General features: G+C 43.3%; 1 long non-coding RNA gene across 2 annotated transcripts; it reads left to right on the top strand.

Annotated features, from left to right (window-relative positions):
- Positions 1-507: 507 nt before the first annotated feature.
- Positions 508-3,090, top strand: LOC144716258 (uncharacterized). 2 transcript variants are annotated; one of them, XR_013584868.1, is made up of 3 exons: positions 508-749; positions 2,072-2,145; positions 2,750-3,090. It is a non-coding gene; the product is annotated as an uncharacterized LOC144716258 (long non-coding RNA). The 2 variants fall into 2 exon arrangements; XR_013584869.1 differs by having other exon boundaries at positions 682-749; positions 2,057-2,145.
- The last annotated feature ends 10,969 nt before the right edge of the window (positions 3,091-14,059 follow it).

Genomic DNA, 14,059 nt, shown 5'->3' with positions numbered 1-14,059 from the left:
GGGGGTTGATGGGCGGTCGAGATTTTCCCGTATTTTCTCTTCTTTTTATTCTTTTTATTCTTTTTATTATTATTATTGAGTTAATTGATGGGCGGCCGAGATTGATGGGCTGTGCTCGTAGACCGATCCAGATTCACCCAAGACATTACCGTTGATGGGTGGCCCAGATTTCTCCCATATTGTCTCTTCTTTTTATTATAATTGGTGAGAGGCATAGTGCACGGTGTGACCTACCTGAGGTTTGTGCTCGTAGACCGATCCAGCTTCACCCGAGACATTACCAATGAAGATCGTATGTATGTAAGAGTTTAGTGTTTGATAGTTAGCTCGAAACCCCCTTTTTCATTTAATTCCTTGCGTTCATACCCATAATTTCTTTTAAAAAAAAAGGTCAGCTCCTGCCGTCCAATGTAGATCCAACGGCCAGTGGGTTGATGGATGGCCGAGACTTTCCCATATTTTCTCTTCTTTTTATTATTATTGGTGAGAGACATGGTGCCCGGTGTGCCCGACCCGAGGGTTGTGCTCGTAGACCGATCCAGCTTCACCAGAGACGTTACTGATGAAGGTCTTCTGTATGGACGAGTTCAGTATTTGATAATTAGCTCTACCCTGACGACTCCTGTTCCCCGACAACGGACTTCTACAATAATATATGCAGCACATACACGATCTGCAACTCCAAGTCCGCCATAAGAGGCATAATCTCAATCGCCTCAAGGCGTAGAGGAACGATCTCAACTCTTGAGGTTTGTTGGCTTAACCAGAGGGAGACCTATCCCTATCAGTTTTTCTCTGTGGTTTTTGGTATGATGTTCTCTATAAAACCTAGGTTGAAATTGTGTTTTTTTTGTTTGCTCTAATTGTGGTACTTTGAATTCTGCGAAATGTAAAACCTTGATCAATATTTTCCCTGGTCTTGATTCTTTGATCTGAGTTTGTACGGGGGTTTGCTAGGCGAAGGGTTATCGGCACTCGACCTCTTTGTTTTTGTTTTCTTTGTGGATATCTCATTTTTTCCTCAATGTTGTACTTTTCATCAAGTTGTTGCGCAATTGTGCGGCGTGTTATTTAGTGCTTTTATCTTTCTTTGTGTTCATATAAATGTATACAAAACTCTGTCTTTGTCTCCTAATTTTTACCTTGTTCTTGTTTAAAAATAATTTTTTTAACCTTGTTCTGCTACCATTGTACGTCTGATTTAAGGTATGGATTCCAATCCATACCTTGTTATGATACCGTTGTGCATCAGATTTTTTAACCTTGTGCTGCTTCTATTCGGCTCTTGATATCTCTCTCTCTCTCTCTCTCTTCCTATGGCTTCATATGGGTCACGGGCAAAAGTTATTTCTTCTCTTCTTACTTAATAGAACCAATCTGGTTTTTTTGTAAATGAATTATGATATCAATCATTCTAAAAATTCCAACATATTTCATCCCTTGTAGTTTGTATTGGAGTCGAGCCAGATTTGCTTCGTCTCACCCTATGATTTCATTTGGGTCTAGGGGTCAAAGTTATTTCTTCTATGTTGTGTCTGTAGAATCAATTGGGGACTGTTTTTAATGAATTCTGAAATCAATCATTCTATAAAACCCACTATATTGGAACCCCCGTATAACTTGTATTTGGGTCGAGCTAAAGTTGCTTCTCTCTCTCTCTATGATTTCATATGGTTTTGGGGGCCAAAGTAGTTTCTCATCTACTTAATTCATAGAATCAATCTGGGTTTTTTTTGTAAAAGAATTCTGAAATCGATCAATCTATAAAATCCATGATATTGTGTCCCTGTAGTTTGTAATGGTATTGAGCGAAAATTGTTTCTTCTCTCTATAATTATGATTTTTGTTTATCATGTCTCTATTTTATGCTGATCCTTTCAGATTTTTTTAATTTATGTATGAATCGATTTCACTTTAAAAAAATGATAGTATCCCATTGATTTTAATGCTTCTCAGTATAAAATTCTTGACCAGATTTCCTCTTCAATTTTGAGGTAGTGTTCTAAGTTTTCTCCCCAATTTTTTCTCCGATGGTTTCTTCCACGTTGATGCACAGTTTGGTATAGAGTAGGTGCAAAGTTGCTACATCAGAAGGGAAGGGCCACGTTGGTGACATCACAACAAACACTTATCAAAGTCAAGCAGGTAAAAACTTACTTTAAATTTTCTTGGCAAATACACAAACTACAGTCTGAACAAGTGAATAAAGAGTCCAAGGTTAACAGAACATTTGAAATCTTTTTTTTTCCGATATTGGGCGTGCTTTAGTTTATTTATTAGATATTGTTTATGTTGCTTCCCTACGGCTTCTCAATAACACACGGCCTTGTAGGCTGATCTGATATCCTAGAAGACAAATTGAAGAAGAAGACTTAAATATTAAAAAATTTAACCTCGTTTCTACCACTATTACATGATGTTTTTCTTTTGGTAGTGGTAACAAATGAAATTTAGTTTTTTTTCTCTCCGTCCCTCCTAACTCGCCAACAGTTGTCGTCGTTCATATCATATCTTCAGAAGGTTCAGTTTGTTTATTGAATGTTTAAGAATGTTTATTGTCTCTTATTGTTTCTTTCACGTGGACTTATCCAATGTTTACTTTATGTTATGTGTCATATGAACGTTTGAATATAGGTACAAGAGTTTATTTTTGAATTTAACTAAATGAGCATTTTTAGAATGAACCTCAATGCAATGCTCTGAATGTTGCAACGAGCTAAGCAGGTTTTATCTCTTCTCTATGAACTAGTCGTCGATGGAATCTCCACGTGGTGGCGACGACGTCAACACATCATCTTCGGACGCGCCGCCACCGTCATTCGAGACGCCCCGCATCCTGACTCGTCGCCAACATCAATTGAAGAACCGCCTTGATAACGACCAAATCACCGCACCGGCATCAGACGCGTCGGCATCAAACGCGTCTCCACTTACACACGACATGTTCCGCATCATGACACATTGTCAACGCTAGATCCAGAACTGCCGTTTGACGTGATACAATAACACATCGTCTACTTTATTTTATTTCGCATATTCTCTCTTTCCTCCAAGGCCCTATATGTAGGAAAATGTTGCAAGAAACATTTGGTGAATCTATTTTCAAGAATTGAAGTTTTCTTTCTTCTTGGAAGATTTGCCCTATCCTTCCCGTCCCGTTCCGGTCGCCGCCGCCGCTGATCGCCTCCGTGCCTTGCGCCTTCGGCTGCCGCCCCGCGCCCTAGGCCATCACCCTGCCCTCGGCCGTCCGCGTCCCTAGGCCGCTGCCTTGCGCTCATTCTACCCACGGCTCAAGCCCGCTGCCCACGCAAGCCGCCGCTTGCACAAGCAGCCTACCCACACGGGCAACCCTCCTGCGTGTAGGTCGGCGCCCACGCAAGCAGCCTGCCCTCGCGCCGGCCGCCGCCCACGCAGGCCACCGCCCGCACAAGCTCACTTGAGCGCATGCTGCCGCCCACGCAGACCATCCCCGTGCAGGCCCGCTTGTGCACAGGCCGCCGCCCACGTGGACCGTCACCTGCGCAGGCCCGCCCGCACGCAGGCCGCCACCCACGCAGGCAGCCTGCCTGCGTAGGCCTCCACCCCCCCACGCACAGGCCGCTGCCCATGCAAGCAGTCCGCCCGTGTGCAGGCCGTTGCCCACGCAGGCCACCGCCCGCGCAAGCCGCTTGCCCGCACAGCCACCTCGGCCCCACATGATCCCTACAATCAGCATCACGGCTTTAGATCCTTCATTCTACAAGTGCACGCCCCTTTTACCGTTTAGGTTTTGGGGCGCTGCCCGGAACCCCGCAAGGGGGCGACTCCCCCCTTGGCCCCCTGCCAACTGACCGCGCAGTTGGAGTCACGACACTCTGTCGAAGCGCAAGTCAATCGTCCCACCAATGATGCATCGAGAATTTCCCACTACCCCTTCACGCACTATCTAGTACCGAGGTACTTCTACACTCTTTGGTGTCTATGTTCTTCTTTCAGTGTTCTTCGAGTGTTCATCCACCGTTGTCGAATGTGATTGGATTTTGAATCTTCAAGCAACTAGTTGAATAGGTCTTTGAATCTTCTAGCGATCGCCATTCGGATTTATTGAACGTGTTGCTTTGTTTTCACCGTGGTGGTTGTAAGACAGTACTTCCGCCCTTGATGAGGAAACGGGCTGCACCATCATTATTTTCACCGGATTTTAATCTTCGAATTGGATCGTGTGATTTGTGGTATGTTTTATCCCATCCCTGCCCTAGTCATCCTAGTATTCGGTTCCCATTGTTACCTTGCCACCGTCTCCTCTAGCCGCCCTGCATCACCCCATCATCCCCTAATCATCTTGCATCACCACGTGGGGAGGTGTGCTTTGACTTGGCAAGAGAGTCATCAGTAGACGATGTTCGAGAAACCCCTCTACCGTTGGTAAGGACTTCACGTACCAAATGCAAAATGGAGGCAAAAATATTGAGATATTTCACGGAGGTTGGGTCACGCATATGGGTGTGCCTATTATGCCGCGACCAAAAAGTTAACCCACTATGGAATAGGTTGAAGAGGCGACAAGACGGGTTGATTAACATAATCCACATGCATTTACAGTTCAATCATGGTAGAGTACATGGTAAGTTGAAGGGCACCCATTCTGAGGCGTAAGAGCAAGGTGGTGCAGCCACGAAGACACTAGAGAAGATGAAGGAGATCATAGCGCAATTTGTTTGTCTCATGAACTCCCCATGGGCCTCGTGGACAATGTAGATTTCAAGATTATGTGAGAGTAAGCTACTAAAACGACAATTGACCCGCCAAGATCAAAGGTAATAAAGGCTGAAACACACAAGCTATACGGGGTCATGAAGGGGAGGCTCGTAGAGTTATTAACAAATGTCTCCAAGGTCTCATTGACAGTGGATGTGTGGACTGGTGAGAATTAATGTGGTATTTTCGGCATCACGATTCATTGGGTGAACAACGGGTGGGAATTATGAAAACGCACAAGCTAGTGGGAAAACATGATAGTGAGAATATGAGCACAATTGCGCTCCAAGCGTTGGATGACTTTGGATTGAGGACAAAGTTTGGCGACAACCCATCAAGCTTCATTATGCAGTATATTTCTTTATCACAAAACCCAACATTTTTAAATGTAGGTTGGCTCTATCACTACGGACAATGCATCAAGCGACAGGCAGATTATATCATTACTCGTGAAGGAGCTCAAGCCAGTGAATGACTGTTTCACAATGGACAAACATGTTCCATGTGCTGCCCACGTGCTGAACATCATTGTCCAAGCTTGCCTTAAAGTCATTGCTTATAACAATTTATATACCTCCTCCTAGGGTTGTGAAAAGCTGGATAGTTGACAAAGTATATGATACTACGGATGCCATGCACGAGGTCGTGACGAGTCATGCAGACATGGTGTTAGGCCCCTAACTAGGCGGCATTCCCTGCCTAGAGGCCTGCATGCTTATTGGGAGGGCGTGTTCGCGTTAAGACTCACAATATTTAACGACTGAGTCATCTATGGGTAGCGATGCCCAAACTTGATATTTCAGGCCATCGCCCATGTATGTGGTGATACACTATAGACGGTGTGCGTGCCCGTTCACGCCAAGCCGTGACGGATCAGGTGAAGTTTGCGCGTGATGGGCACGCGGGCCGACAGGCATGAGCGTGCGTGCGCCAAGTGCCACGCACGGGTGCCAATGCTACACGCGGGCGCCAAGCATCGCGCGCAAGCGTGGGATGCGCAACCTGGGGGCGTGCAGTAGGTGTAGCGCGCGGAGTTGTGCGGGGTGCCACGCGGGCAGCGCGCGCACTGCGTGTGGGGGGCGCGGGGTAGGGAGACATCCCACCAAGAGAGTCGAGGCGACATAGAGGGCGCGTAGCGCTCTTGCAAGTAGGCTGGGCGCGCAACGCCCAGCTTGAGGTGCCGAATTCGACATCACCGCAGAGACTACGCACGATTGTGTCAGCGCGTGTGCTGGTGGTGTGAGTGATCGCCACACCCGCGGGCGTGCGGGGCCCACCCCAGGGGCACATGGGTAGCAACAGAGCAGGGGCGCGCGTGCGGATCAGAGGCGGGGAGGCGGAGAGGCGACACTACCTTAGCGCGAGGCGCCTCATCTCGTTTGTTTGTATCACCCCTCGTCTTCCCCAATGTAATTGTCCCAACTACGATGTAACCTTTCATGATATGAATGCAATGACCCTATTCCTTGACAGGCTACATCCCCACCATCTCCTATAACCCCTTCTATGCGATCTTAAGCAATTGCAAAGACTTCCGTTGCAAGAGATCAAGGTTGTTTAGTGTTTTGCTCCGAGCACTGAGCCCCGCACATGTCAGATTCGAGCAAGAAACCTAGCTCAAGATTTGACCATGTGACACGCTGACATAGATGATTTGGATGCCATGCACGAGGTCGCGATGAGTCATGCATACATGGTGATTGATGACAATGTCCTTTTCTTGGTGGATGTAGTTGCCCATTTGAGAGTCTTAGTGACAAGCATCCGAGCATAGACTCAACGATGTCAATAGTATGTGAAGAAGTGCAAAGACATGCAAAAGAATCACCTCCAAATCCCATTATACTTCCCAACACAGTGGAACGGTACGCATGACATGCTACATACCGCATTGGGGAAGTGAGATGTCTTCAATTTTATAGTTTTACAAATCTTGCGTGCAACGAATAAGGACATGAGACTCTAATGTGAAGAGTGAATAATATTGGCCGATTTCCAGGGCATCCTAGGGCCATTTTACAGGACAACAAACTATGTTAATGGCTCAAAGATAGTGAGAGTCGTGGAAGTCCTTCGCATATTGAAGACCTTGATGAGACATATCAATACAATGTTGCATTTTGATATTTTTACAATCTTTATGTCGTGAAGAAAGCTGACCACTTGTCGAATTGCATCTATTCGACAAGCTTGTGAGAGCATGAAGGGTAAGATGTTGAAGTATGAGTCATTTATATCGAAGAACCGTGTGACAACAACAAAAACCATTCTTTACCCTTTCAACAAGGGGTCATCACCTGATCCTAGCGTCATTCATGATGCTTTGGCATTTGTTTGCCAAGGTATGCCCTTCAGAGAGACCAAGATATAGTTTCTAATGACCATGAGGATGATGACTGGCTCACTGAACTCATCAATGGTGTATAACCAGCTAGGGAGAAGAAATGACGATTACCCACTCCAACAGAGGAATTGGAAACTTATCTCCAATCAACAGAGAGAAAGGACACAAAGACAGCACTAGGATGGTCGGCACACATGGGCGCACGGACTTACCTTCAACTATCTACCCTTGCCCTAGAGTTTCTTTCAAGATGTGGAACTAGTGCCCTAGTAGAGTGTTATTCTCCGCAGGACGTGCAGTTGTCACTTTCAAGAGGGCATGTCTTACTGCTGAAAGCATTGAGTTCCTTGTCACAATGAAGTGTTGGTTACGTGCCGAGAATGTTAAACTATGTGATGGAGATAATGCGTAGGAATTCTCTGACGACAACGACTAGTATAAGGTATTAATCTTTTGTATTTGTGTCATTATTTATTTGTATCATTTCAATATTCTAATGTTATTGATCTTAATCTCATTACATGTGATTTGACCTTATATCATTCTTGTAATGTTTCTTACTAATTCGTGCCCTAAAGTTGACTATATAAAATTGATCATATTACCCTCTTTCACCGTAGCTAGAGGATAACAACAAGGGGTGTCATGTAAATTTAATACTCTAAGTAAACTAAAATTATGTCATCCTTTTGAACTTCGTATTCCTGTTTGATAATTAGAGTGGACGATACTTGCAGAAAGGGAATTTTGCCTAAATGAAGAAAACATTGTGAAAAGGTTAGAGTGGCAAGTTAACTCGACATGTTTTAGATTCACAGATTCAATGAATGATGATGAAAATTAGTTGGGAATACTTTGTCTACATTTAAACACCAAAGGGGACGTTGTTGTGATGGATTATTGGATAAACACTTCAAAGAAGAAAAATTATCCAAGGGCTTTAAGATGTTTGTTGATTAGCGTCCACTTTGCAATGATGATGATATACTCATTGATTACGTGATTAACTCAAATCTGATAAAAGAACTAAAACTTTATGGCCTTGTATGTCAAGTCAAATTCCAAACCTTGCATTATGAGGTATGGAGATGGAAATAAAGATCATTTCAATGAGTGAAATGGTTTGAGAGGGTTATATAAATTTATTTTTGAGATAAATCTCTATTAGCAAGGGGGGGAAATATTGAGGTGACTCTTTAATTCACCCGTGTTGCACATACATTAATCTTTTATTTCTCTGCTTGAATCTATGATGAAATAATTAATTTTGTTTTAAAGCTTCTATACTTTTTACACTAACAACGATGTTGGTCTCCCAGTTGAAACTCAATTTGGCAATTTTTTCAGGTATGCCAGTGTTCTCCCACAATCACAACTCTTTTTTGCACCATCATCCAAAAATTTGGAAAAAAAAAAATTATCTTATGCTTTGAGTGCATTTGAAGCAGTAAAACAAAAATCAGGGGGACTTAACATGTCTGTTTGATGTACTATAATTGATGTTTGTGGCATTTGTGGTGATTCTATGAGATCACTATATCTTCTGAAGGTAATGGGATTCTAGTCGTTTCACATATTTCTCGTTTTATTCTCGCTTTACATGAAAGTTGTTTGATTCATAATTAAAGTTTGTGGTCTGCTAAAAATGTAGGATGTTGTAGAAAGTAATGGATTGTTGACCCATGGAAATGAACTATTTTCATTCTAAATAAACATCATGTGCTTCCACTCCTCTACATGGCCTTAGAAGCTTCATAATAACAGAAGGGGCAAACTAGTTGCAAAAGTTTCTTGGACAAGTGTCCTTATTTTTTAAACTTAATAACTTATGCTTGAGCTTTTAAGTAGAAAAAATTATGTCTGCATCCATTTCGATAGCGGAAAAATTTGTAGAAAGGATAATTCACATAGTTCCACCCCTAGTCTTATGGTTCGTCATGTATTGTGAATTTGTTAATCTTGATCTAAGCCTTCTCAGATCAAAGTAGGTAAACATGAAGAAAATGACTGTTGGTCCCTTGTTCAAATCGGGGACATGCCTCCTGAATACTTATATTTTTTCATGGAAAATAATGCCCAGAGTTCTCAAAAATTCCGATGCTTTGGGTTGAAGTTAGTTAAGGAAAGTCTTTGGAGAAATGGATAAAACTACTGAAAAAAATTACAAAAATTAGTTAGATTTTAATTATATGGTGCACTTGATGCACGATGACTAGAGGAGGCAGATGAGATGATGCAGGATGACTAGAGGAGATGGGACTGGATGACGACGGATGTAGGATACTGAGACGACAAGGGAACGGGTAGGATAAAATCAGACCACAAATCACACGATCGATTCCAAAGAATTAAATCCGATGAAATAGTGATGGTGCAACTCCTTTGCTCATCGAGGGTGAGAGTACTGTCTTCAACCACCGTGGTGATGCCAAGCACCAAAATCAATAAATTCGAACGATCGCCCGTTGGAAGATTCAAAAACCCTATTCAACTAGTCGCTTGAAATTTCAAAATCCAAATCAAATCCGACGGCAGTGGATAAACTCTCGAGGAACACTAGATGAAGAATACGGGACACCAAAGAGTGTAGGAATACCTCAGCACCTGATAGTGCGTGACGAGGTTGTGGGGAATTCTCGAAGTGTGGCTGATGAGCTCGAAGAAGAGATGATCCGTCAGTGGAGCGAGCACGACTTTGATGGAATGAGACAGATGCAATTGGATGCAGGCGGCTGTGTGCGCGAGCGATAGAGGACGCGGGTGCAAACGACAGTGGGTAGTGAGGCAATCGTGAGGGCGAGGATGGCAGGGTGCGCAGAGTGAACTGCGCGAGCGACCGACGTGGCAGCCTGCTAGGGCGGCCTGCTAGGGCGGCCTGCTAGGGCAGCCTGCTAGGGCGGCCGGCGTGGCGGCCTACGCGGGCAATGTCTGTGCGGGCGGCCAGCGTGGTGGCCTGTGCGGGCGGTGCTCGTGCGGGCGACCGGCGTGGCAGCCTGCGCGGACGGCCTGCGTGGCGGCCTGCGCAGGCGATGTCTGTGCGGGCGGTTGGCGTGGCTGCTGACGTGGTGGCCGGCATGGGAGCCTACGCGGGCGGTGCCTATGCGGGCGGCCGACACGGTGGCCTGGGCAACCAGTGTCTGTGCGGGTGGCTGGTGTAGCAGCCTGCGCGAGCGATGCTTGCACGGGCGGGCGGCGTGGTGGCATGTGTGGGCAGCCTGGGTACAGGGAGCAGCCAATGGCGCGGAGCGACTGCCAAAGGACACGGGACACGGGGCGGCGGCCAAGGGCACAGGGCGCGGCAGTGATCAGCGATGGGGAAGACCGGAACGGAATGGGGAGATTAGGGAAAATCTTCCAAGAAGAAAGACTTCAATTCTTGAAAATAGATTCACCAAGTGTATCGTGCAACATTGGCCTACATATACGCCTTGGAGGAAAGAGAAAATACAAGAAATAAGATAAAATAGACGGCGTGTTATCGTGTCATGTCAAAGGGCAGTTCTAGATCTGGCATTGACGATGTGTCATGATGCGTGACGTGTCATGTGTAGGTGGAGACGCGACTAATGCTGGTGCGTCGACTTGGTCGTTATTAGGGTGGTTCTACAATTGATGTTAGCGACAAGTCATGATGCGAGACATCTTGGATGACGGTGGCGGCGCGTCCGAAGGTGATGCATTGATGTTGTCACCACCAGCACTTCATCATATGTACAATGTGATTTATATTATATTTTCCTGTCTCTAGGGGTAATTTGTTTGAATATGATTCTATGTTTGGTCGTTTATTGCAGGAATTTATTTTTCACAATTTAATCCCAAATACTCATGTTTTAACAACCTTATGAACGTGAATGCCTGATAATCTCAATTTTAGGGTTAAAATTTGTCGTTGGTGTTTGAGATTATTCAATAAAATATATTTAACCGTACTTAAAAATACTTAGTTAGTGATGAGTATGGATCGTCTCCAGAGGGAATGATGATTAAGGAATTACTTTCTTATACTAGTGATGATCAATGAGAGGACTGGTGAAAATAAGATTCGAAGACGTGAGCTTGTGATATCGATTAAAAATACATAAGTTATAAGTTAATTTAACTTAAAGAGAAGAGTAAGTGCACATGATGGACATGATGATGGACGATGGCTTGAACGATGATAACAATTGGATGTGGAGTGGTATGGTGGCGAGGATGGAGAGACGAGAAAAGAGAGTAAAGTGAAAGTGCAAGTACAATTATAAACCCTAATTATGTTAACTATAGTCACAGAAAAGAGACAACGTAAGGTGAAGACACTTACCTTAGATCCTTACGTTCCACCAGGATCACAGCAATTTACGAGTGCCAATAAGCTCCCCTTCTTCTCCAATTCTTCTTCCCACACACTCATGACACCACGAACACTCTTAATGGATCTCAAAACTCACTATCTTTCAATCAGCCCACAAAAGTAGGAAGCAAGTTTAAGATGAATTTTACAATGATCACGTCTCTATTTATAGGTTAAAATGTATGGATAGAAAGAGGATGGGAAGATGAAGCAATGCTGAAAATTTCATCTCAATCGGAGTTGTAGATCAAAAGTTATGGCCGTTTGAAGTTGAGCCAATCCTAGCCCTTGATTTTTTCTCTCTCCGCATCAGTATCCTCGCTTTTCGTGCCTATTAAGAACTCAAAGTGCCTTATATTCTACGCTTTTCATATTCTGTGTGGGCACCCTTCGTATTCTGCACCACGGGTACCTGAAAGGAAGACAAACAGACAAAGGAAGAAAGAAAAAGAAAAAGATAAAAAGGAATATCCTCGCAGTTGACGTGGCGGCATGTTAGTGTGGGCCTTCTTTTCCTCCTCTCAGCAGGAGCCACGTCTGTGCCACGTCGCTGTTTGCGGGCCACGTGTACACGTAGCCTCCCGTGGCGCGGCCACGTTACTTGCCGCTATACCAGGCCAAAAGGAAAAATCAGAATGAAAAGTTGATTTTTGTCTTTTTCTCCCTCGTTCTACGCACGCATTTATTGCAAAAAAATGCCTTCTTTTTTTATTAGGCCATGTCATCCTACGCCAAAGAAACTTGCATCAATCATAAATGCAATCATCACTTCGCGAATAGTGAAGCGATGATGTTTGGCTAATGATTGGTTGACGCCAATCATTAACTTAGCACTTCCCCCCTCATATTTTCATAGGTAGGTCTAATATCTTTCATATACTGCAACTTGATATCGTTACAAATTCGAAAGACACATTATATATCATTCATCATTTCCAAATCCTTTTGTGCATATGGTTAGGTCACAATGATTATAAGACATTTTAAAAAATCATGAAAAGTAGAAACTCACTTTTTTTGAATCTGCAATTTACTCTAGAAGGATGTGTTCCATATTTATTGGACTAGTGATCAGTAATCGTAACATCAATTAATAAGTCAAAAAATAATTAGCCCTATGAGATATAAATTTAATCCATTTCGTACAGATTCTTGTAATCTTTGAAAATTTTCTTGCAATCCAACATATGCTTTGATGTGAACATACTACATCAAATCTTAAAATATATACCTTACAGAATTGGTGAAATAATCAGTTAAAACTCTAATTTAATCTCATATTAATACATGTCTCAATCCTCTTACTTTGGGTTCTCCCAAGTTTAAAAATTAATTTAATGTTAGTTAATGTGGGGATGGGTTACTGAACTTTTTATGATTTCTCTGGAAATTAATTGAATTTGTTTGGATTTTTTTCCTGGAAGAAATGAATTTTTTAATGGAAAATGGATATAGCTATCAGGAATCATGAGATTACAATAATTTCAAAAGTAAGAGGTAGAATTGTTAAATTTTCCAATGGTTTTTATTAGGGAAATTTGGAGGACAGAGAATCAAAGGGTTATATCTCTAATTATTTATAGGTGGCGTCGGTTTGCGCGTGCAAAAAAAGGGACTGCTGCGCAAAGTGCCAAGAAATCTAAATAGTGACGCCACGTGGCAAAATCTTGGCCGTCAGAAAGCTTAAAATTAATGATTTGTATACGTATTTTATGAACGTTTTTAAATTTTTTTTAAAAATCCTTCACTACCGTCATCCATGACAGCCATTTCATCACATCGTACGTCCGCGACACCCTGTCATCATCACGTCCCCATCACGACCAATCCGTCATCCGCCACCGTCATCGTCACGGACCCCTAATTCTGTCATCGTCACCGTCACGTCATCTGTCACATTTTTGTCACGGTGAAGTGTGAGGGGATGGATGGCGCTTGCCGATCCCTAGCTCTAACCCACTTTTTCATTTAATTCCTCGCATTCATATCCCTACTTTCTTTTTAAAAAAGGTTTGTTCCCCTGCTTCCTCTTTAAAAAAAAGTCAGTTCCCACCATTCAACGTAGAACCAACGGCTGTGCAGATTGATGGGCAGCCAAGATTTTCCCATCTTTTCTCCTTGTTTTATTATTATGAGTGAGAAAAATGGTGACCGACCCAAAGGTCGTGCTCGTAGACCAATCCAGTCATGCCCTAGCTGTTGCCAATGAAGATTTTATGTATGTAAGAGTTCAGTGTTTGATAGAGCAGTTGTGCTTGTGATTGTCGTACTCGTTCACGATCACTACAGAAAGGAAATGCATACAACAGTCATACCTCGGCGTGTTGTTTAGTATGCCAAAAAGGGTCCTTGTACCGGTGGGAGTAATTTTCAAAAAAGTTGAAGATTTTTCCGGCCGTGTTATCTGCAGCCCCTATGAAGTTATTAGAGATTTAGAAATTTACTATTTGATAAAGCTTGCATGATTTACACACAGATCATTCTAGCACACATGCATTCAGCAGTCATACCTTGGCAGTTTGCTGAGTATGCCGAAAAGGGTCCTTGTCTCCATGGGCATAATTTTCAAGAATTTTGAAGAGCTTTCCTACCATGGTATCTGCGGCCCCTATGAAGATCTTAAATATGTAAAAGTCTAGTAT

Source organism: Wolffia australiana, chromosome 20 (assembly GCF_029677425.1).
Source record: "Wolffia australiana isolate 7733 chromosome 20, ASM2967742v1".
Lineage (NCBI taxonomy): Eukaryota > Viridiplantae > Streptophyta > Magnoliopsida > Alismatales > Araceae > Wolffia > Wolffia australiana.
This window is presented reverse-complemented; position numbering and strand designations above follow the sequence as displayed.